The sequence below is a fragment of the Larus michahellis genome, chromosome 9 (genome assembly GCF_964199755.1).
Source record: "Larus michahellis chromosome 9, bLarMic1.1, whole genome shotgun sequence".
In the NCBI taxonomy this organism is placed as follows: Eukaryota; Metazoa; Chordata; class Aves; order Charadriiformes; family Laridae; genus Larus; species Larus michahellis.
In genome coordinates this window covers 32692696-32719143 of record NC_133904.1, presented here as the reverse complement: position 1 = coordinate 32719143, position 26448 = coordinate 32692696, and the positions used below count along the sequence as shown (strand labels likewise).

General features: G+C 37.6%; 1 long non-coding RNA gene across 1 annotated transcript in view; it reads right to left on the bottom strand.

The window, feature by feature from the left end:
- LOC141748634 (uncharacterized) overlaps positions 1-26448 on the bottom strand; it is a 58725-nt gene that overhangs the window by 1479 nt on the left and 30798 nt on the right. The window lies entirely within an intron of this gene.

The following is a 26448-nucleotide window of genomic DNA, read 5'->3' as shown; positions in this document are numbered from 1 at the left end:
CCAGATTTTTACTTTAAGTACATAATGTTTTCAGGGGTTTTCTCTCTCTCCCCAATTCAGTGAGTGAGAAAAGGGAGTCTGTGAAAGCAATGCATTTGTGTAAGTTGGTTCTCACAGATTTCAAGGCCCTGCCTAGAAGCTTCTCCCATGGGTTCATGGGAACCCACTTCCAGTTTCAGGATTACCCAACTACTGATGAGTTAACTGCAATGGTAAAAATGTCTGCAATTTTTACACACCTCGTAAACGGGGAATCATGTCAAGATGTAAACTTCCAAAATCTGATCTGCCACAGGACTGTCTCCTCCTCAACTTTTCCAAGGAATGTCAGCTCCAGGAACTCTAGAAAGTACTATAGTAGATGCCTCTTCTCTTTTATCCCCTACTGGAAATGTTTTGATATTTTTGGCAAAAGAAGACCATTGTTACCTCTTCCTTGCAGACTCTTTCAAAAATTTGCCTGTTTTTCAGATACTTTGTTTGGAATAAATAGCATTTAAACTAGAAAGAATCTGATTTGTGGACAGCTCTCCTCTCTACTCATTGTCTACTTACAATTTCAAGTGTGCTAGAATTTAATCTCACCGTCAAAAAAGAAAGGAGCTCAATATTATTCTTACAGAAACCACAGGGTTTAAACACAGACAATGTGGGATGATTGATGACACCCTCCCTTCTTGATCGTTACCTCTGAGAACTGCTGTTAGTAACCTGAGGAAGATAATAAACCTCTGGAAAGTGGGGCTTCTAGTCAGAGTTGACCCTGTCTTAGAGAGTTTGACACTAGATTAAACAACTATTTTCTATTATTTGATATTGTCTGCTCTTATGTTGTTGCACTGATTTCTCTAATTTTTCTGTGGACATTAGAGGATGAGAAGGCACTCAGTCCTCAGTGATGGACAGCAACATTAAATACAAGACCTGTTTTTTCTCCTGCACACTGAAATGGAAAATTCCAAAGCTGTTCAATTTCACCACCACTTACATGTGTGGTTCCACTGTCCATGTATTAAAGCTGGCTTTGATTGTCTGGCATCATTTCCATTCACTGTCAGAGATGAGATTGTTAGCAACAAAAAAGGTTATGGAGAATTGCCATACCGTTCCCTTGATAACCAAAGCCTTTCTAACAGCAATAGCCTGAAATGCTACAGCAGGAAAAGGACCACAAATGTAAATATCCAGGCTCCCTGCCTTGCTCCTATGCAATGAAACTCTGACAGATCTTATGCTGTCTATGGAGGCTCAAAACCAATAAAAACTGGAACCCCACAAAGGATCCAGCCAACCCTATGAACCCTACCATCTTCCTTCTGACTTGTAAATGGCAAAGGTGAATTAAACCTTAGACTGGACAAACTGCATGACAGTGGGAATAAAAAACACAGATTGTAGTTCTATTTACCCTTTGATGTCTTTTCTGCTACATTTAAAAGAAGCAGTTACACATTTATTTTTTTTTTCAATTTTGGAATAAAAACTGCATAATCATTGCTAAAAAATTAGGTCAGCTTTTCCTTCTGTGATTCTTAATATTAGTAAGGAGCAGCAAACAAAGCAGAACCAACACCACTAAGTTATTTTGCACACAGTAAAGAGGATCCTCCTACACCCCTTTTTGCGAGGGGGTGGGGGTAGGAGGGTATTTCTTGTTTTGGATTTAAAACAGAAGCTAGAAATCAGTAATTTAGGATTTTGCATTGATTCTGGTTTCTATCAGAGCATTTATTTCCAGGTTTACTCCTCTCGAGCAGGCTGCTGAAATTTGCTGTGGCACTCAGATCTCAGTATCAAGTTCCCTTTGGAATACAAACGACCAAATGCGTGCTCTCATTTAGACACCAGCTGAGCTCTGACAGCAATTGAAAGCCTGGTTTATGCAAAGCCTGACACTTTCTGCTACACTTGTTAAAACACTCATCTTAAGAGGACACTGTCATCCAGGGGAATATTCCTCACTGTAAGAACAGTAGGTTACAGTCTGCCCTATTCCTTACCATTTCATCATTAACATTCTGGATCCTGCATTCTTAGAAAAAGTAATTCTAATTTTTTCCTCTGGAAAGATACACAGTTTCTCTCTTCAGTTAGCCCTTCACAAGCTGATCATATCTAAATGGAACACTGTGCTCTAAACCCTAAAGAAATGGTCAGATGTGCCAAGGTACCATTAAACACAGTTATCCTCTATATTTTGCTCCTGTTCTGCAGCCTAGGGCAAAGTCTGTGTGTGGTAGTTTCATACGCCATCTACTAATTGGTGGTAACTCAATCGGAAAAAAAGGCGGCACTACTTCCCAAAGGACAAGAGCAGGTTACTTTGATTTTCCAAGTAGGTCATTCATTCCTCAAATGGAGAATGACTGACATTCAGAAGTAACACTAATACAGCAGTGGCAGCTGTTGTCAAGAATGTCAGCCTCTTCCAGCTTTGCAGTACCGCAATGACATTTCATACCTGCCTTGTTTTGATCTACTGCAGATTTAAAATGATTCGGCACATACCTTTACATGCCAGTACCTTCCCACTGGGATGTCACCAGTCACCATTACTCACAATTTTGTTAGATCAATACCTGTCAGTACGCAGCTTAAGAAAGTTTGTATTTTTCCCTGCTGGCTATTACTTTCCGTGTTTCTAACTTTTAACCATAACTTTTGCTTCTCAGTCACACACAGTCAGAATGCTTTAATGCGCATGCTTTAACACATAAACCACAAAAACAATGGATGAAAAGTGACCCACAGAAATTCGGTGTTTTCAACATTCCGGTATTTCAGTCTGTAATATTTACATACAAAAAAAAAAAGCTATTTCAAACCTTCTAAAAAAATTATCAGCATGTTCTCCACATCCTGATCAAAGGTTTTCCCAGGAAGACTTGTACAATGAGGTTTATAACTGTAGGGAAATGAACACGGTTCTTGTTAACTTTGTTTCCAAATCTCAAATATTTCAAAGGTAACATTTTGCAGAAAACAGAGCTCCCAAAGAAAAGTACGTTGTAGACTAATCATCGAGCTTTTCCAGTGATCTCCAGAAAAGTTGGCACGCTACACAATGAACATCATAAATTAGTTTTCCAGTGCAAAACACTTTTTGTTACTGTGTGGAAAGGCTCAATTGACATAATTATGCCGAAACCATCATTTAATGACATTAGCTCAGTTGGGGGGCGACAGGGGAGGAGGAATCAATCCTCTGAATTTCAAAGATCAATGTAAAAATATAACCCCCAAATTGCTAACGGCCAACAAAAAATAAAAAGGGCAAAGGAAACTAAAGTTACTTTTGAAAGAATCATTAAATCTTAATGGAATCTCATCAATTATGAATTGTAGAGGAAGGCAATCCTTTCTCCCACCTTCAAAACAGCACATATATGCCGTTTTATACTGTCTTTCCACTTACCAGGAAAATATGCATAAAAGAAATAAAGACCTTTGTCCTTCTAAAAGGCAGTTTAATTTGGGTAGTGTTGCTGTTGCCATGATGGTCTAAGTATGCAAGCAAACCCCCGTTTTTTCAGCTTGGATTTATTTTCATTCTATGCTGTGCAAGCCACAATTCAAGTGGCAAAATTCAGCATCTTCTAGGATTTATTTGCAATTTTGCTTATACAAGAAGTTGAGCACAAATGGGGTCCAACTTTCCTCAATTTTTCTCTGGATCTGGAAAAGGGTCTGTGAGTTGAAAAGCTTTCCTACTTTAAAATTATGGTAGTTAGTCTAACAAAAGATACAAATGCTATTACAAACCCTGTTCTAACACATGGCTCTGAAAGTTTTGTTTAATTTGCAAATACACACATACCCCACTTAACAGAATATTCTCCTTTCTACATCACAAAAGTCCATAAAGCAATTCAGTCACAGACAAAATTACAGTCTAAATTACTGATCATTACATTTTGCATTCAAATTTAGATTGCAGATATTGCTCTTTAACTTTGGATTTGTGATACCGTTTCTGTAAGGAACCAGAACCCGCCATAGGTCCTCTTAACCTTGTAAAAATCGTCAAGTGCTCGACATTTTTTTGATAGTAAAGCAACCATGCTTGGAAAAACCTCAAACAACAAAAAAGGGGTTTATTTCTCCATTTATGAAATTTATGAACACTTCAATTATGATAAACTATCATTTTGTAAGTACACAGAAGTTCACAGTTTTTAAACTTACAGCTTAAAATTTATCCACAGGTTGGTTAATAACACCTTCTCTTCAAGTCTGGATTGAAGTGCAAAGATTTAGGCATGTAATTCATATAATTTTGCCCTATTCTTTAAAGAAGCTGAACTGGTTTTGAAGATCTCTGAGTTGAATCGATTTATAACAGTTATTCTGATAGGCTTAAATTAAAATCCAATTAGCAATTAGTTAATTACTAATAAGAGCAGCACCTTGCTGATGAGGTCCTTGCAATGCTCTGGAGAGAGAAGGAATAAAATGAGCATTTTCAACCATTCCACTAATGGTTTGTAACTTCTGCCATTCTCAGTAACCCATGAAACAAAACAAGGGTTCCAATCTCACTTGTGGTATTGTGGGACTTTTTTCATGTACACAACACTGTAGAATGTGAGTGAAACTGGATACACTAATTTTACTCGTGATCAAGTACTTAAAAAGAAAGTCACCAACTGAAGCAAACACCTGCTGAAGCTAGTAGGCGGCGCTCACACAAGCTTTAACATCTGTTCTGCAGGTGACAGCAGGACTACAACAAAAGTGAGTAAAAATAGCTTTTCCAAGCTCTACGTTCACAGTAGTGAGAAATTCTTTGTGCACATTGAAGTCAGACAAAATCCAAACTGAACAGAAAGGTCTTGGCTTTTGTAAAATGGGTCACTGATCTACTCAATCCTGGGAGAAGCAGCTAGTTCCCTTGCATACCTTCTGCCTAATCAGACTTGATGCCACCGAACTATGAAAGGCTGAAAAAGGAAAACTCCCAAACAGCTGCTATTTGATTTTATTGACTGGTACTAGTCTTTGCTATCTCCAGAGTGTATGAAGGAAAATTCTGTTACTCTGATATAAAGCCATCATCTTGACATTAACTGCATCACGTTTCCTTTGTTGGCATATGTTTCAAAGACAGAAAACAAGTTGATATTTTAGGTAAATAACACTCCCTGGCACTCTCTTCTATAAAACTACACATAGCAAGCACCTTACAAAGCAAACAGAGTTTGCCCTCATCCCAGATCTAGCACTTGTTTGTAAGATGCCTTGCAAGAGTCCCATTCCCTTTACTAGCTAATACTTTCTTGCAACATTTTAATTTATTTAATTAAGCCTTGTGTCATTTCTACTACTAATCACTGTTCTGCTATATGATGACAATAATTTGATATATTTTTTGGAACAATGTTACTGTCCCTTCAAAAATGTTAAGCAACCATTAACCCTTAAGTGGCTTAATGCTCAAAGGGCACTTAAATTTGGAACAACGTGAACTATGTTCTACAGTGTTAAGGTTTCATTCAATATTCTTTGTTAACCACCACCTACTTAATCAAGAGCTATCTACCAGAGTCAGAAAACCAAGAGGATCTCATCAGTTATGGCTTTAAAATAATTCAGATTACTTTTCCAGGCTGATGGACACGTAAGTTTTTTATTAATTTTTCCCATGTCTACCTTCATAATTTAGAATCATTCAACAGAACTACTACGCTGATCACCAAAGATGTTACACTAATTCAAAGGGAAGATCCACTAAAATAAATTTATAAGCAGCCTGCATTAAAAAGAATAGGTTCTGACTTTCTAGCAGCTTTATAAACTACTATGACAATATTCTTAGTTAAGAATGGTAATAAAATGTTAAAGCTCTCTGAAGGCTTCAGAACTTATTGTAATTGTGTGTGCATGACTGGTAATTGCTTCCCTCCCCCAATAACACTCTGTGTATAATTTCATTATCTTAAACCATGAAGGACAGTAACCTTTACTTCATCACACTTTAAAAAAAATCTGGCAAAATAAACTCATGAATAATTAGATGTCGTCAAGACATAACTAATTCCCGACACACTACACTACTGATAATTGAATTTATGACTAATACTAAGAAAGAAATATTATGTGAATGATTTATGAAAAAACTAAAGTAGATATCCTCATGCAATTCTTTCATTTCCTGGTGGAAATAAAACTATTCCATATTTTTAATAATACATTATTTCATTTCCTGTAAGATATTCCCCGCTGATGCTGAATACTACTCATGTTTATAATATTTTTCCAGCACGCTGTTTTTAAGGCAGTAATTCCAACTTGATATTTTCCTCCTCTCTTTCACTAGGACCTTTTAGTCCCAATTGATTAATTATGATAAGAAAATTCTATTACTTCCTTCAGGTTGAGGGACTTGGGTGGGTGTAAGCAAGGGGAAGGACTTTGGGTTGCTTTCAGGGGAGCTGCCATGGCTCACACTCAGGATCAGCCTTGCAGGGGGGGCCACAGATCAGGACCGATAGGTCTTGTGCATCAAACCTTAGCTGCTAGCTTGGTAAGAACTTTTTTACATGCAGTACCACAGTAATCCTCACAACCATAGGGGTCTGACGATGTCATCTAATTTAGAAATTCTTCATGTGGTCGGAGTAAGGAAAATGGTTTAACTAATGAAGCCTCAAAACACTGTCTTCGGTTCACATTTCAATCTCCCACCACACCAAAATACTTCATCTCAATATGCACTCTTTTAAAAAACACAAGCACTGTGCCAAGCTTACAGTGAGAGTTGCACCTAAAAATAGATTGACCTGATAAAATAATTAATTTATGGAATTCACTGAAGTTTCTCAAATATTGCATCCAAACTATGATTAATACGCCTACTTCAAGGTAATTTGTGTTTTCATGAATATAACAATAAATGCAAGACCTAAGGTAGGGTAGCTATATAAGGCACTGCTTTCACTACCTTTTAGCAATTCATGACAAACCCACCATGAGCCAGTTAAAGTAAAAAATTCAAAACTTGGAACATTCCTAAAATTCAGAAACTAAGTAAAATATTGTAGTTGTCTGTGCTCATTAGTCACATTATGATATAGCTTCTTTTTCTTTTTTTAAAGTGTTCACTATGAAGAAAATACACACCTTTCACTTAGATACATACTTTTAGATTAATTTTATGAAAACAAGTCTTCAGTGCTATGTGGTATCTCTTAAAGCTTTAATGTATACACTTTATACTACAAAACACTGAAAGAAAAACTAAGTATTAAACAAGAGCTGTCTAGAAATTAACCTCAACAACAATGAAAAAATGAGGCACTACTTACTATATTCATACGCCTTTAAGAGGAGCTCAAATATCACAAAGAAAAATACAGCAAAGAGATAAACAGTAAAAGGGAAAAAAGGCAGCATCAGAAACTTGATTTAGGTGCATAAGTATGAACTTGTATGTCTTCTCCACTTTAAATTCTTGTTGTTTTTTGTTTGGTTGGGGCTTTTTTCCAAAAAGTTTTTCCAGAGGACAGGTGCCTCAAAATTCCCGCCAGGCTCCAAAGGAAAGACTCTCTCAAAGCAATCTTTTTCATCCCCCAGAAGAGAGGCAGGTTGCAGTTCTTGGCCAATCATTCTTAGAAACTAAAATATCTGCATGATTCCTTATAAATGCCCTGAGAGAAACCTTAAGAACTCTCAAGGAACCTGGAATAATTTGTTTTGTTCTTCACAAAATAACTTCTTCTTCCAAGCAATCAGAAGATTCTAAAGAATGGAAGAGATGCATTACTAAAGCTGGTTTAAGAAACTTTAAAGTACCCGTGCACCAATACCACTTGCCATTCCACTGCAGTCTACCAGTGGATAAATTCCATTTTGTGTCACTGACTTCACCTTGGAAGGAAAACAGAAAGAAAAGTGGATGATATGGACAAAGAGGGACAAAATGAAACTGTGGCGTGTTGCACTTGGAAAGCATCCATCTATTCTACTGCACCATCACTAAAGATCAACAGTTGGGGAAATAGCATTTTCTAAGAAATACAAATCCTTAGCTCATACAGACCTCCAACAATTCTGTTTAATGAGCGCTACCCCCTTTTGTCAAACTTAGCTTCTTTCCATAATTCATTTCCTAGTATCCTACAGGGGAAAAAAACCATGCACTGTGTCATATTTGCAATCCCAGCACACAGCTATAAGGTGTCTAGCATTAGATATGCATTAAGTGCCGTTTCATTTATTATATTAAACTTAGCAGCAAACACAGAACTTAACTGCACAGGGCAGGACAGGACTATAACTCAAGCTGAATTTTTCAAGAAGTCTGGAAAACTATCAAAGGTCACTTACAACCACAGCTCTCTTGGTTTTTATGGATGACACTGAAAGTGAACAAATGTCTTTTCCTTTCTCATAATAATCATACAGTATTTAAAGACCATGTACAATCTACAGTTTAGCAAGGCTGTGGGAAACAGACTTACAAACTCCAAAAAAGGACAGGAAAAACTAACTTGTACTTTAAATGTCTGGAGACAATGGAAATAAGGGTAAATTTCAATTCATGAGGTTTTTTTTCACTGTATACCAAGAAGCATGGAAAGATCCTTAATTTATTTCTTCTTACAGCTTAGTGTAAAGGTAAATAGACTATCCATTAGGTTTAAAATTGTATTTCCCCAATTCCATTGGATATCCAAGACCTTATCATCACAATATTGGTTAAAGTATGGCAGCAGTAAATGTCATGTCTGTCAAGCTGTACTGTTCTGAGCCAATCCATGTTAGATTTACTCTGAGTAAATGTCAGTGCTATCGAGAGCTCCCAGAAAAAGCAGATTTTTCTTCACAGACAAGCATTTAACAATAAATTGTCTGGCTAGTACAACAGCAGCAAGCTAATGACTAGGTCTTGCTTCCTGGGATGATCTGAAAGGTGTTACAGAACCGATTTTTCATCTCAAGGCAGTTTTCATACTGTTGCTCAGCTACCTCTCCACCACTCCAAGATGACATTTACCAAATGGCTGCATATCCTGGCCTGTGTGTGCCTAGGTTTTTCTGGCCACTCTAATATGCTCCTTGCAGGTGTGCTTTGCCAGTTACCTGAAGCAGGACAATTCCATACAGTAAGTTCAAGGTTTATGCAATCCGACCTGTTATCCCACTGCAAAGCCTGTCTTGGGCAAACACCAGAACTGACTGGCTGTGCCAGACACGCAGCATTACTCGGAGCTGAAAAGAAACCCGAGAGCTAAACTGAAGCTGGGAATGGCCCTCCCAGAGATGCCGCACAGGTCCTGCCTCTTCAAATGAGCCGCCTCTCCAAACATGATTCATAGAAAGTTACATCCATTACTTGATCCACCACAGCTGATGCGTTCTCCTGTCATTGCCCAGTGGCAATTCTCACATACTAGACACATAGAAAGCTGAGATAAACAAGGAGCAGAGAACTGGTTATCTTACCTGTAAGTAAACTTCCTTGGGTTTATCAGGTTCTGTTGTTTTTCAGGCCTGCCTCTAATCCTCACCCTTACAGATTCAGTCTAAATTCCCAACCCCTCCACGCCAGCTTGGCAGGACTCATTCTACTGCATTTCGCTATTGTCCCAAGATGTTCTCATTTGAACGGAAACCGCCTTCAGTTACTGATCCCCATTGCTCCTGGCCCGGGATATGTACCATGCAGTGCTGATATGAGTCTGAATACTTCGAACCATTTAAAGTTACAGCAAGCTCCAGAAAGCAGAAATTATTCACACAGTCACAGATTGACTTTGTGAAGGAACGATTCATTTCAGTTAATCAAAATAAATAGTGAACGAAGAAATCAAAACTACCACTTGCACAACAGCCTTTTAAAGCCTCATTCTAGATACAGGTTTCATTCACTGATTTCTACATAAGCTGGCTTTAACCATGAATGCATTTCAAAAAAGAATTGTTTTCCATTTTATCCTCAGTTTCTTAGCTCCTTGAGGCAAACAGAAGATGGCCACAAAAAGAGAGAAAGTAGCACAGGCAAAAAAAATCTGAACAATGGGACCTTAAGCCATACCTGTATCCCAAATACCGCCAAACATCTCCCCAGCATCTATTAACAAAGAATCTGCATAAAGGAAAAATGCCCAGCATTCGTCTACCTCTAACTTGCTTCTAAATGACACTGATACCAAAGAAACCCAATAACTCCTGCGTACGGTTAGGATGTGGCTGTGCCAGGTAGAGTGTGCAGAGCTGCTCTACGAACAGTAAGGTTCCCCTCTGCCCCTCACCCCTGGGTTGTTTAAAAGAGCACGAGACCTCTCAGCGCTACCACAGTGGGAGCAAAACTGCAGGTAACTGACAGTACCAGAGCTGTCAGAGGTTGGGTTACACTAAAAGTAAAGCTAATGTATTAACTCCATCCTTCCCTTTGAGAAAGAATCCACCTGCAGACTGCACTTGAGGATTGTCACATTAGTTTCCATTGCTTCCCTTTCCCAGACACTCAAAGGACTAAAAAAGGAATCTCTCTCTTAAAAGGTCTTTGTGACTGTGTTTCTTTGAGGAAGAGAAGATCCAACATCTTGGGGTTTAGAGGCGTGCGTGCTTTGAGGAAAAGACAACCCACACCTCTGGGCTTTAGAGGAGTTGCAACAAAAAGTCCTCTTTCAGGTTATCAGAGCTTTTTCCATCTAAAGGTTTGCTGGGAAGGCTTCTTGTTAGCACTGTCTGGCAGAGAACAGGGAAGCAGAGAAGGAATTTCACTTAGAGCTCAAACAGCAGCTCTGTGCCTTGTCTGGAAATTTGAACAGGAGGTAAAAAGTAAAAACAAAGACAGGTTGGGCAGGCTTAAAATAGATATGATTCCCTGCCATTATGGGGAAATGCACCATAAAAATGACATCCTTTGCAAAGCAGCCTGTCATCTTATGAAACTTTACAATGGAAATCACTCTGGGCTCTAGAGCTGCTTCTTCCCCCTTCTCCTCTGTGAAAAAAACCCCACAAATATAACAATTTTGTAACCAGAACAGTGCTAGGATTGTGGCGTGAGCAAATCCGGAATCTCTTTACACTTTATGGCTACTGTGGTGGAAGATTTAACCATCTTCTCTGCCAGGGAAGTGAGCGCTGCCTGATGAAAATCCCCTCTTTGACTGCTGTACGCACACACCCCCTGTACTTTCAGCAGGGCCTTATCGCATAAGCTGTTCTGGGTATAGTGTGAGCAGATGAATAGGATTTCTGCTTTCAGCTGCTAAAGATCCTCTAAATCAAAGCTACACATTACTACAAAGTAGTTTTCCACCTAAACCTGGCCATTCCGTACCCCTTGTGAGCACCTGGTGCACTTCTGTATATAGATTAGAAATCCTTGGGTCACTCTTTATGTGCCTCAGCCTGGACCACAGAAGCTTGGAAAAGGTAATAGCATCTTGAATCCAGTCAGCTGTTTCCAACTAGGTGTCCTATTATATCCTGCTTCGTCTCTGAAGGGCCTAGATTTTACGTTCACTGGTACAATTAGTACACAGATGGAAACTTTATTAAGAAAAGTGAGTTGATGTTTTAATGACATGGTGATGCACAAATTGCAAATCTTTCAGCTGCATGGCGGAGAAGATTATGGATGTCTACAAATTTAATTAACACTAGACTGGACAGATTTCTTAATCCTAGAATATCTTTCCTTAGTATACTCCAGGAGAATGGATAAATCTGCAGGCATCGTTTTTGTAAGCTCAAAGGTCACCTGTTGTATACATCCACCTCTCCAAGAAATTAGCTTAAGCAGGTAAAACTTATTCTTACTGTAAAATGGAATTAAAAAATGTAAAGCTTACAGTATTACCCTTTACATTGTATACATTTTATACATCACTTACCACAGGAACCTAGATAGCTCACCTACACAAGCTAAAAAAGGCTTCTTTTTTAGCCTTTAAAGAAAATCCTTCTAATCTTGCAAATTTTACAGCTGCTTTCATAAAATTTGCTACCCTGGTTCTCTAAAAATTCCCATGCAGATTTCCTCACACATTCATGTACATTGAAAGATAACACAAAGAAATTAAAAGGACTTCCTATTTCCATTTGCAGCTTGAAAAGACATTTTAGATAATGTCGCTGATGCTTGTCAGAAAAGGCTGAAGGGGTGAACCTGAAGTCATTGTGTACAATTACACTTTTAGCTTTTTTATATCTCAAGAGATATAGAGTATTTTTTAGGGAGAAAAGTATACTATAAATATTTGCACATAAAGACAGTAATGTAAAAAGCAACAATAATGTTACAAGTCTCTGAAAGAACGAAATGCAGGAGCTCAGAAATGATGGGTAGGGATTTTTTTGTTGTTTTTTTGTTGTTGTTTTTATAGAGAGGAATTTAACTTACAGGAGATATAAAGTTTCAGCTGCAGGATGCTATACAAAAATCTAAAGGTCCTGAGTAACTGTCTAAGCTTAATGGGTCTGAAATGAGTAAAGGTTTTATAATACTTTAAGCAAAGACATGGCTGTTAGATGTCTAAATGTAATTATCTAATATCTCAATTAACTCCCAGAAGACTCTGAATTTATATCATTTCTGTGTGGAAGACAAGCAGAGTCATAAGTTACAAATACAGAGGGAAGCCGAGCAACCTCCTAGATAATATTAGGAACTAAAGAAATTAAATTCATACGTGCTCTTTCCTCCAGTTATATGTTGCTGCCACGCATTTCTAAGTTATTAAATTCAACTTCAAATGAATTTTCTTTTATTTGTTGTATTTATTAACACATGGCTCAGGCATCTTTTTTGTAGACGAACACCACTTTGCATTGGAAGCTGTTTCCTCCCTCAACAATGTGACAAGGTTTAGTACTAGTGAAACAGCTTCTCTCCAAACAAACGTAATTTTTGCCCATGTTGTCACATCCATCTACGTTAACTATTTAAAGGGTTTTTACCTTGTTAAGTTGCCTTTAATTACATGATTTTCAGTAATTTCCAAAAAAGTTACACTGAAACCTATTTAAACTGATGGGTCCTGTTTGAGTAATAGGAGATTTCCCAGAAAGAATTAATATAGTGTCCGGACTTTTGAAAATACTCAATAAAAATATGTATCTAAAATACATGTTTTTTTGCTTTGAACAGAATTTCAAGTTTGATATTGTTTTTCTTTCTTGTAAGCTACGAACACTAAGCCATTTCTCAAAGAATTATTTGTCAAAAGGTAGTAAAAGTTACTAAGTGGTATTTTTCTTTTTGTCAGTCTCAGTATTGCCAACTACAAAGTTCAAACATCATGAGTCAGGACACAAAAATAATTAGATTTACATGTAGAGCAATTAAATATCTTTTTAAAACCTGATCATTTTGTTTATTAACTGGCTTCTGAATGGTAATTTTTCTTTATTCTACTATTATCTCTAAAGGATGTCAAATCTTCTGCTAAACTTTCATCAAACCTTGAGATACTTTACTGTCACCAATACCTACTGTGTGCAAGTGGTTAATAACATTCTTGGGTGATAAGAAAAAAATAAGTAACACTATCAAAGGAAAGATCCGTAGTGGATGATATACAGGGATAACCATCCAATAGTTGGGTAGTTACCTTGCTGAAGAAATTTTTTTAAACAAATTTCTTTCTCATATACACAGTTTAATATCTAATGGAAATGAGCAGGGCCAAAGTTAGTTCAGGGAACAGAAAGTTTGAGAAGAGCGGAGTGGATTGGAGACAATTTTTGATTCGGATGACTGAAAGCACCTAGTAGTTTAGGAATCCTTCCCTCAAGTATTCCTGTTTCCCAGTAGATTATCTCTGGTAGTGATAAGTCACAATCAGTGAAAGATGAGGCATTCCCTTGAGAAATAAAATAAAATAAAATAATCCCTGATCACTCATCTGTAAAAAGGACAAGTGCACTGGCCTGACTTAGCCAGCTCTGGGCTCAGTAAGTCCACTTATCACTACTCACAGCTTGTTCAAGATCCAAATCTGTGATTACACTGGCTCAAAGTTTTGCTCTGACGGTATTTGGGCTTACTGATGCTCCACAAAGGTTCCACAGAAATGACTGCAACAGTTTGAAGAATCCATTTTGCTTCTGTGCCCTGCTACTGTAGATTTGAAGCTATCAAGCATCAATCTGCATAATAACTGAGAAAAAATCCACTATAAATACAGTGCTCACTCTTCAGCGAAACTGCAAGTGCCTAATTTACTTTCAAGGGAGAGGCAACTGGACAAATGTATGAGACATTACATGATTCAAAAAGCCCACGAAACAGTCTCAGAAGTGGTGGTTATTTTCAAACCTTCTTGCAGATTTATGCTGCTAAACAGGAGATAGAGGCTCTTGGGAAAGGATTACTTAGCTCAGTGGGAATGAAGGGCTATTTCTGACATTCTTCCACTTATTCAGAAACAAAAACTTGGATTGTATAATTTAGTCTTTGTTCATATTTAATTGAATGTCATCTTAAAAACATTTAAGTTTTCTGACCCACTTACAGAAATTAAGACACTAAGGTCACTTCTCATTTCCAGCATATTGATGTAACCAGTTCACTCCTATTTGTTCATGTGCTGAAAAAGCGTTTCACTGTGATATTTATTCCCTCTTCTCTTCTCTCTATGTATTTTACAGCTCAATAATATCCTTGCAATAATTTTGTCAAAAACAACCACAAAATATCGAGCTCCATCATTCTACTCTTATAACTGCTGCTCCATACAATATGTCTTCTAATCATGTAGTCATAAATATGTCAGACAAAAGAAATCCTTTCTTTAATATAGCTGATACAAATTGTAAAGAGTATTCCAGATTAAAAAAAAAAATATTCTGAGAGGGAAATATTTATGCTACTTTATCAGCTTTACACTGACAGCCCACAGTGATCAGATCAAGTCAGCAGCCTTCTCATAAATTATTACTGACAGTCTTCATTCCTTACATACATGACCTTTATTACCTATGTACATGTTATAGTATTGAATTTCCTTTTATTTCTCCTATCTGCAAGGTCATGAAGGCTTCTCTACGTGATAGTCTGACCATGTAGTCCCGACTACATGTCCCAGATTTGTAATTTTGATTTGGACCGAGGAGGACACAACTTGGTTTGAGAAAGCTTTACACAAGATAGATAGTTTCTTTCTACCTATAACACATATTTGTTTTCAAACAGTAACATACCCTGTTCATACAATAAACCACATCTGTATTTTGTTACTTTTCAAGTCTTGGAGGATTTCTTTGTTTACGTGATTTCTTTCTTCTACTATATCATAATAGAGATGAAAACATCAGCTGTTGGTTATTGTTCACTGCTATTTCTTCTCTCATTTCCCTCTCTCTTTCAAATGCATGACAAACACAAAGTTTTTAAGTAGGTTTCAATTAATTGCCATTTTTTAAAATTTGGATCAGTTCCATTCATGAAAGTAAAACAAGGCAATTCAGTGAAACTTGTTCTTAAAATATAGGTTCTGTAAACATTGTCCAAGTATATTGGTCAGGTAAGATATTCTGACCCCTATTAAGCATTACAATGCTCACCAAATCAGTTAAGGAGTGAAAACTGCTGAGATTAGAATTATTTGGGGATTTTAAAAAGAAAATCTTTGTTTAGGTCCTGTGTATATTAAAAAAAAAAAATAGAATGAATGTTTTGATAGATCACATTAAGAAATGTTTGCTTTTTAGAACTTTTAGTCCCAATTTTCTTTTGTTTTTCTTTACAAAATACTACGAAGTATACAAAATATATAATAGCTTCTACAGGTGTGTCAGCCAGACAAGGGAAGTAAAGAAAGCATACCCTCCCTGATGAGCAAGACTGGCAAACGGGTAACAACAGAGAAGGAGAAGGCTGAGGTACTCAAGGACATTTTTGCCTCAGTCTTCACTGGCAACCTCTCTTTCCCACACCTCTCAAGTGGACGGATCACAAGATGGGGACTGGAGGAGTAAAGTCCCTCCCACTGTAAGAGAAGATCACGTTCGTGACGACCTGAGGAACTTGAACCTACTTACATAGGTCTATGGGGCCCGGCAAGATGCATCCCAGAGTTCTGAGGGAATTGGTTGATGTAGTTGCCAAGGCACCCTCCATGGTATTTCAAAAGTCATGGCAGTCAGGTGACTGGAAAAAGCGAAACATTGCACTGATTTGTAAAAAGGGTAGAAAGGAGTAACTGGGAACTACTAACCTGTCAGCCTCACCTCTGTACCTAGGAAGATCATGGAACAGATCCTCCTAGAAGCTATACTAAGGTACATGGAGGACAGGGAAGTGATTTGAGGCAGCCAGCATGGCTTCACCAAGGGCAAGTCCTGCCTGACTAACCTAGTGGCCTTCCATGATGGAGTGACTATGTCAGTGGACAAAGGAAGAGCTATGGATATCATCTATCTGGACCTCTCCAAGGCCTTTGACTCAGTGCCTGTCAACAACCTTCTCTCTAAAATGGAGAGATAGGGATTTGATAGGTGGACTGTTCAATGGATGAGCAAGTGGCTGGATGGTCACATCCAGTAGGGTATTGGTCAATGGTTCAATGTCCACATGGAGGTTGGTGACAAGTGGTGTTCCTCAGGGGTCAGTACTGGGACCAGTGCTGTTCAATATCTTCATCTAATGACACAGACAGTGAGATCAAGCACACCCTCAGCAAGTTTGCAGATGGGATGCCATCCAGAGGGACCATGACAGGCTTGAGACGTGGGCCCATGTGAACCTCATGAAGTTCAACAAGGTCAAATGCAGGGTCCTGCACCTGGGTCGGGGCAACCCTAGGTATCCATACAGGCTGGGGGATGAAGGGATTGAGAGCAGCCCTGCCAAGAAGGACTTGTGTCATGGTTTAACCCCAGCTGGCAGCAAAGCCCACACATACGCTTGCCAGCAACGTGCACTCACAGCCCAGGAGGCCAACCGTATCCTGGACTGTATCAAAAGAAGCGTGGCCAGCACGTTAGGGGAGATGATTCCTCTACTCCACTCTGGTGAGACCGCACCTGGAGTACCGTGTCCAGCTCTTAATTAGAAAGTCTATGGAAACTGACCTCATGTAAGACTGCTTTGCCCAAAGAATGGGCAAAAATGGAAAAATGGTCAGCCCAGGAATTTTAAAAAGGTAAAGCTCAATTTTCTTTTTATGGGCAAGCATTTAGGGCAAAACATCAGAGGATTTCTTAAAAAATAAGCTACTGCAAAAAATGTAAGAGGCTATTTAAATATGTAAGTTTTTAAAAATAGTGTTAAAAAAAGGAAGACAGTGCAAAATTACCATCCATTTCAGTTCTCTTAAGGAAACTTCTTCACACACAATCATAACATGACATTGCCTTTGTTTAAAGGAATAAATATAAAGCTTATATCTGTGTAGACCTTCTAGCAATTATAATCACTAAATTTGTTAAGATTACATGCAGTATTTTGTGATTTTAAGAGACAATTTTCTTCAGTACGTATTTCTAACACCATAAATAAGTTATTTGATATTTGATATTGATAACACAAGTTATTTGATATTCCACTGTGTTGCATAACTGAACAGAACATGTATATACAGGAAGAGACAGAAACATGGAATTAAATATTTTCATGTACTAAGTAAACCACATTTTAACAATACAGTGTTAAAATGAGGCAAAATAAACATTCTCTACAGAAATTACAGCAAAACTAGAAGTTTTCTGTGTGAATAGCAAAAAAAAAGATTTAAAACAGTAGACAATCTACAAGACAAAACAACAAACCTAACAGAGACAGTTAATAGCCTTTCAATTACAATCCCTTCTACCAACAGACCGATGTATTATAATTAACATTACTCTGAATAGCAAACATAGCTATAAAAAAGATCGTCTCTTTTTCAATCTTTGACAACTAATAGTAAGCTAGAAGAACATACCTACTGAAGTATGTAGAGCCACTATACACGTGAAGGTATTACTTACAATAGAAATAATACAACAGCTATGCTTACAGCTCTTTATGTACACACACACATGTGTACACATACATGGACAAACATATACACCCTCCAGAAACCTAAATGCTGCCATATCAGAGCAGATGAAAGGTGTATTTTGCTAGCACTGGAACTTGTAAAATATCTACATCGATTTCAGAGGTATATTTAGCAACAAGTTTCCAACTCCCATCTTCTGCCCACATAAAAATAACAAACACGAAAACTGTTAGAAAACCCAAGATTCATTTGTATCATTCTAGAGAAACATGGGGTAATGCAATTATCCAAACATGAAAATGTGTATACCACTCACCTCCATACACAGCTAGCTAGTTAATAACAATTAAAATAATCTTAAAACGTCTAGAAATGGATGTGGCAGAAAAGACCCATTCACAGAAAATTTTTGCTACTTCCTTACCTCAGTTTTTCAGGATTATTTGTGTTGCCCTTTAGACTCCCTGTTTTTCACAATTGCCTCTCTTGGACAGGTTTGCCTCAAAAACTTGGTATGAGCCAGAATTCCCAGGGCTCTGTACATGAAAAGTTCTTTAAGCCAAGAAGTTTCAAAGAAAACACTTCAAACTCAACAAAATCCACACTTCCCCAAAAAAATACTGTTTTGATGGAAAATACCTGACTGGCCCTAGATACAATAATCTATTTTTCTGATGTAAAGTAAGGCTACCTAGCCTGATAATCTTTGTTGCTCTTCATCTTTACTATCCTTTTTGTTGCCGAACATATACCGTACCTTAAAAAATTTGACAGAAAGAAAACAGCCGATGCTAGCCAGCAAAGAGACAACTTCAAGGCACAGTGGCAGACTAAACACCTGACAGTGTACATGCCTCTTCTGCACTAATTTCTAAATATAATTTCATATATACAAAATAAAACAGTTGCTGACATCTTGACTAAGAATATGGGTCATACATAATAGATTTACCAATAAGTGATTCGTCTTATTCTGCTTGTCTTCAAGCTAATTCAGAGGTATCAGGGAGTCAGGTGTTTACATTCAGTAAACCCCCTTTTTTGTGATCTTAGCTATTTTTAGAGAGACTATTACATCACACTGCCGTGAGGTGATACTCCCTACTCTGAAATTGCCAGTTGCAACAATTAAATAGAAAGAGCTAATTATCTGGTTTAGTTGAAATTGCTTTTCTTCAGCAAAAGTTTGAATTCAGACTTCAATGACTCTTGGCCTGAAGACTCAAAACTACAGCCAACCTTATAGGTTTTCTTCCCCTTAAGTTTAATCTTTGCTCACATGACAGTCAGAAAACCCATTGCAATTCCTGAACTCTCAGGAATTCTTTTCTTCCTGTAACCTTTTCTACAAGACCACCAATTCTTCTACAGAAAGTAAAGATATTTGCCCGTATCTCATGTTATCTGTAAAGATTTGCTTACTGTGGACTCACCCTTTAATTCCGAAACACCATTTCCTGTGAGAGACGGGAGAAGTGAAGCTCTGGACCAGTTTGCTACCCAGATACAGACCATCAGTTCTAGTTCTATGCCACAGCCAGGCTGTCTTCCTGGGACCTGGTGGCCCTTGAGAAAAAGGAAGGTCTTTGGCATCTTCCACATTTATGCCTTTGTCTCGACTGGGGTTTTGCTGAGGACACACAGCTTTCAGAGACCATATTTAAAATCACAATTACGATCTATTACTGCAATGAGATTAACTGCTTAGTTTACTCAGAATCATTCTTCCTTTGGCTCTGTAAATTAATTATTGATGCATATTTTATCGTAACTCATACCTCATAGCACAAGAGAAAGGGATGAGTTTTTAATTACAGTATACATTCTTACTTAAATATTCAAGTATAACACTCACATTAAACACAATCTTCAACCCATTCAGACTGTAAATTAAAGAAAACATGGTAAACCATTATTTCTAGACTTGTTTGTGGATATATTGTGACTTCAGGCGTTGTAGACTTCTTTGCTTGAAAAGGTCATATCATTCTTCAGAAAAAAAGAACAAAAACCCTGAGATTCCTTTTATTTCTTTGTATATCGCTATTTTAAAGCAGGTCTGAAGTGAGAAACTAGCCAAGGTTTCAGAACTCCAGTGGAGACATCTTCCAGTTAATCTGACCTCTTTTCCAACAGTAATAACTCAAAAAAATTTAAGAATTCAGACATGCCCTTGATTTGTTTTAAAGGGCACATTCTGCTTTTGAAAACAACATCAGTTCAGATAACTCCTAAAGCTTTCTGCAATAACAGCATTCAAGAAAAAAATATCAGGAATTTTATATCTATAGTATTAACTCTTACACTTCCCTGCAGTTTTAAGAATCTTATTTTAATTACACTGGACATGTAAAACCAAGGTTCATTAACTGATAGAATCTGAAGTCCGCTACACTTTAATATTTGTCAGAAAGAGTGGATACTTTAACTGTGATACCAAGCAGACTCTCAAGAGATTTTTCGCCAGTTAAATCTGTCTCAGGAAAGTAGAAACGCAAAGGAAAGATGGCCCCACCTATCCTTCAAATTTAGTTTTTACAGACACACATATTCTTACCAGAAGTGACTTTTCAGAGGGATTTGTAATCCTCAGTGAGCCTTGATAAAAACTCATCTTGGTGTTTCTTTATGACAGAAAGGAAATTTCCCTTGTGTAGACACTATCACAAAACCCATGAAATTCAGAGTGGGGAAGACTAAGTACTCATCTCAACAAATTGTTAATTGTGACTGGGGTCATTGGTACCATCATTAAGAAGAAACAGAAACACAACAGCAACTCAGTTAACTAACATGCTGGCACCAAAGAGTCTACCCCAGACTCCACAGCAGGATTACAGAACCAGAGGTTCTGGAGACCATTAAGTCCAACCCCCCCACCACTCAAGGCTGGGTCAACTAGGGCAGCTCTTTAAGGATACTGTCCGCTTTGGTTTTGAGTATCTGTGAACACAGAGACTCCACAACCTCTCTGGGCAGCCTCTTCCAGTGTTTGACCACTCTCACTGTGAAAAAGCTTATATTTAAATGGAATATCTTGCGTTTCTATTTGTGTCTGTTGTGTCTTGTCCATTCACTAGACACTAAAGAAAGAAGAGTCTGGCTCCATCTTCTTTACACCCTTCCACCAGGTATTTATCAAAGCGTGTATTTTATACATATATATAAAATCTAACAGTCCCCTTGCCCCCACTCTGAGGCTTCTCTCATCTAGGCCAAGCAACGCAATCTCTCTCCCTCCACCTCTCCTCTTATGTCAGATTCTCCAAGACCTTGATCAACTTTACGGCTCTTTGCTGGACTCATTCCAGCGTCTGTTTTGTACTGAGGAGCAATGAAGTGGACAAAACACTCCATAACTATCTCAATAGGGCTGCACAGAGGGGAAAGAACATCTCCTTCAGCCTGCTTGCAATGCTTTTCCTAATTCACAGGATGCTGTTGACCTCTGCCATGAGGGTGCATTGGTGGGTCATGTTGAGCTTCACACCCACCAAGACTTCTGGGTCCTTTTCTGCAAAGTTGCTTTCCAGCTGGTCAGCCTGTGTCTATACTCGTGCATGGGATTATTCCTCCCCAGGCGCAAGACTTCACACTTCTCTGTTAAACTTCATAAGGTTCCTGTCAGTCAACATTTAGTCTGTCCAGGCAACCATCTAATCTATCAACCATTTTTCCCAGCTTTCTATCACCTGTGAATTTGCAGAGGGTGCATGCTACACCCTCCATCCAGGTGGCTAATGAAAGTCTTTAACAGTTTTGGCCCCAGTATTGATACTGGGATATGTCCCTAGTGACTGGCCTCCAGATGGACTTCATCCTGCCGATGACAACCCTTTGTGCTGACACTTCAGCTTACTTTCAGCCTATCTTACTGTTCACTTGTCTAGTATATACTTCATCCATCTGTCCATAAGGAAGTTATGGGAGAGAAAGTAGTGTTGAAAGTATTGCTAAAGCCAAGATCAAAAACATTCACTGCTCTCTCCTCATCCTCTGAGCTAGTCATTTTATTGTAGAAGGCTGCTAGGTTGGTCAAATAAGATGCCTGCTGTTATCCTTTTCTGTATTGGGATATTCTAAGTCCTGCCTTCAAATGCTAAATGTGTGAACCAGTTGTAACATAAAACATTTACAACTTCTCTGGAATCAGCTGGAAGAGTCCAAAAACTGAACCCTGCAATAATGCCTACTATGAAAACAGCCTTCAGAATTCTGCGTTGAAAAAATTTCTATCTTCATATGCATGACCCCTACACATCGCATTCCAGCACATCTCCTATGTGAAAGGATACGTGCTTCCATCACAGATGCAAAACCTTTTCTTAGTATCAGGAGTCAGCTAGACAAGTGCTTTATTTACACAGCTGTGTGTCAGTGGGTGATAGTTCAGAATATTCAAAGTACTCTGTAAAATTCTTATTCAGATGACAGAGATGTATCTTCTGAAAAGAAATATACTTTTAACTTAAAGAGATGGCATCCTGTGATTCAGTTATGAAAAAGATCTATGTAGCTAGCTGATTTCTGTCTTAATAATACACCAGAAAAGAAAAAACAACATTTCAATGCTGCATGTTCTCAAATAAAGTGTCTAAAGCAACATTCAGAAGCACAATGACTCAAGTACAGAACAGTCAGAAGTTAGCTTATAATCGAGAGATTAACATGGCAAATGGGTGATAACTAAAGTGCTTGTGCCTGAATCAGGGGTGAGGATACTAGAATGAAAAATAAACACACTTATCTGAAACAAAACAGATAAAAAACAATTAAAAATGTAAACGTAAAATGAGTAAAAGAAGATGCAACCTCTGCTATTTCTTTTGGAAGACTGTTTACCAATTGTTTACTATTTCCAACAGCCAAAATCACCAGCCCACGTGTGTTTTATTTTTCTTTCTCAATTTTGTCCTTTGTTTTTCTGCCTGAAGTCCACACCAGTGCACTCCCTGGTGCACTTTTCAACAATTTTACAATTTTACTACTGGCATTCTATACACATGCATTCTATTGTAGTCCTTGGTGTTACTCTTTCATCTAAACTAATCCTTTGATTATTTCAGTGACATCCGAGTACTGATTAAAAAATGCTTTTTATTTGAAATTGGGCCATAAAAAGTAAAAAAAAAAACAACTGCCTAGAAGGAACACCATACTTTCTAGTTTTCCAGAACTGTAAATACAGTGCAAACCCCACCTCAGACATTTTAATGTAAATATTTTTAAATAGAGATAAGACAGAAATTATCTTTTTTTCTTGTCTTTTTTGGGTAAGGATAACTATGCAGTAAGATATAGGTAGACTTTGAAGCAGAAGAAGTGATATACATTCATACATAATCTCTAAATATACATTCTAAGCACTGGAATCTTTTTATGTCTTCCCAATTCAATGTCCGAGTTTCCAAATACTAAGAACAATCTTCGTTCTTTCATTCTTGATATAATTGTAACCATTTAAGTGGGGTCTAAATGCCTGCCTATCTGAAGGATATCTGCACTGATACGATAAGGCTAACAGCTCTGCAGTATAATAAAGCTCCAATTTATTCACCTGCAAAAGCAATGTGCTCAAAAGTGCCTTATTCTAATAACAAGCCTGAAAATGACAGCTCTAAAAATGGCATAATCTTAGTAAAATGTGCTTCCCGGTGTAAAAGACTTCTCTATTCTGCTACAGAAGTTCTGGGCAAACAAAAAAGGAAAACCATCCATCTGCCCCCTCATTCATCTGAGACACTTTCATACCTTTGCTTTTGGCCTGGCAAGCCAGGAAACTCTACTCCCATGTTCCAAATAGGTGTCGTCATTATCGGCTTGCGTTCAGTTTCTTAATCTTTCTTGACCTATATCTCCCACGTAATAAAAATAACTCACCAGAGGAAAATCTAATTCAGACACATACAGTTGTTTCAGGAGAAATGAACATTACAGACCGTATATAAGTTGGACAGAAATACCATTTAACTCTCCTTTCGACATGAAAAGTGCAAGCAATACCGAGCAAGCTATACAATTCTGTACATGGTAGGAAAACTTCTTTCCTGATTCATCTTTATTGTTCTCTATATAGATGGTATTAATATGTGACCATAAAATTGTCTAACTACCTTTCAAATTTAGCCACAGAAATTTTAAAATAAGTAATGTGTCTAATGTATTAGATATTAAACTACACATTAGCTGACAGATCTGATTATGTTGTGCAAAATTATTTTAGCTACTTATCAAGGTGGTATCTGCTGCAATCTCATTTTCACCAAAGCACTGTAGAAAGCAAAATTTCTCATGCAAAATTAATGGAAGGACGTTGTCATTGCTCCTAATCAAAACGGAGAAAATAAATAAATGCTGCTGTAGAAATTAATCTCTTTCCCCCTATGTACATAAATAAGGAAATTCTGCTTCAAGATGAATCTTCAGAAATCAAGCTCATCATTCTCTTACTGACATAAAAATACTTAAATGACAAATACGCATAAATAAACCTTTGCCTGCCTTCTTTACATAATGTTCATTTGCACCACTTAGACACTACTAAAGACTTTTTTCTTGCAGACAAAAAATAGAGCCATTGCCATACAGGTTGTCAGCTTTTATATCTTTAGTGTTCTTAGTTTTATTCCATTGCTAGGCTGGGCTTTTGAAAAGTAGTCTGAATTTATGCTCTAAACTAGCCACTGTGTTCATTTAAAAAGTCTCATATGGGTAAAGAGAAACATACTATGGACATTGATAGTTACCCATGTAGCATAACCCAGTTGAAAAAAAAACAAAAAACAAAACCAAAACCCAACCAACCACCAACCAAAAAAACAAACAACCAAATAAACCCAGTACAAGGATACACCTCTTTGTGAATAAATCAAACACACACAATCTGGCCCAAGGATCAGCGCCACATCACATGGCAAAAGAAACAGGCTTAATTAATTGCCTGAACTCAAATATAAATTCATGTTATTTTAGCTTTGTAGTGCAAAGGCAAGCTCAAAATATTTCAAGACAGATGTCTTGAAAGGACAAAAAAAGTATTCAAAAGAAATGACAGTCCTCTGCAAGCTCTCACCCATCACAGGGAACAGCATTGCACATTGCATATTAATTGTTTAGCAAAAAGCTCTTCAACTGAGTAAGACTAAAATCTGAAACATTCTTATCCAGCAATACATTAGTGAGTGTTAATAAGTAAGGACTAATACATATTTGACAGTGAATAATTCACATTTGGATTGAATTCGTACCCGCTGCCGCTATTATTTCGAAATCCATCAACATTGACAAATACTGGAAATTGTAGTAACACCAGAAAAGCGTACCAATCCCAAGCAATAATTAAAACTTGAGGTGACTCCCAATCTGCTTTAAACAGCTTCTTATGTGGTCTGACTTTATTTTCTCTTAGTCTGGAGCATTTCTAAATGCTCCCTGCTGGAAATCATTTATCAGTTTAATGAACACATTCAAGGAAGCCTAACCATAGGGGTGGAGGAGGGATGATATGATTCCTTTGTTACTCACACAGCATAACTACCCATCTTCCAGTAAATCTGACAGACTCCAAACATTAAATTAACTGAAAGGAAAACCTCATTTTGAACTGTGCTTTCCCATACATATCAAACAGCCTGTGAAATGCCTTAGATTTTATGTCCAAATCCATTAAACACGCTGGAAAAAAAGTGCAGAAAATTCATGGTTGAATATGTGCTCACAGAAACCTTCCATACTTTGTTAACTTCATAGCTGAATTGATCCATGGGGTGCAAAGCAAAGCACTGAGCATACTAAATAGCACGGCATGGCATAAATGGAAAAGCAAACCAAGAGACATATGAATATTCAAAAGAACCTAAGCATGTAAACTTGTTTCCTGTATAGCTCTCTGTGTACAAGCAAGCACATGGGTGCAAGCCAATCAGCAAAGACTCCTCATGGGGAGTCAACAGATATTTGAAAGAATGATGCTTCAGAGCAATGAAGAAATGTGATAATTTATTTGACGAAGCTGGGTTTTGTAAATGATTGTTTAAATGTGTGTCATAGGCAGGAACACATAAAGCATATCATTAAGTACCCAAATACTGCAGTTCTGTAAAATGTAGCATGGTAACAGGCTTCAGACAAACACAGAGAAGCTTAATTTGCGCTCTCTTGATAAAGCACTATACACAACTATGTAAAAGTCAGGAGGAGGAGGTTAATGGCAGTGAACTAGAATAAAACTAAATGTCACTACATCTTACTTTTCTGTAAAACCTTCTAAGCAGATAAGACATGTTCAGGAAGCTGTAAAATGTGCCCTTTGCTTACAAGAAAAAGGTCAGTTCTGTGCTAACAAATTGTAATAGGTTAGTCATAAATGATCATATCAGCAGCTGAAATATGGTACCTTACACATAATTTAAATATTGCTACAACTACTTGAATTGCAGAGAAGCCCACTTTGCACAGTGCAAACTCCCGCATGCATTAAAATGATGCAATTCATGAAAATATGAAC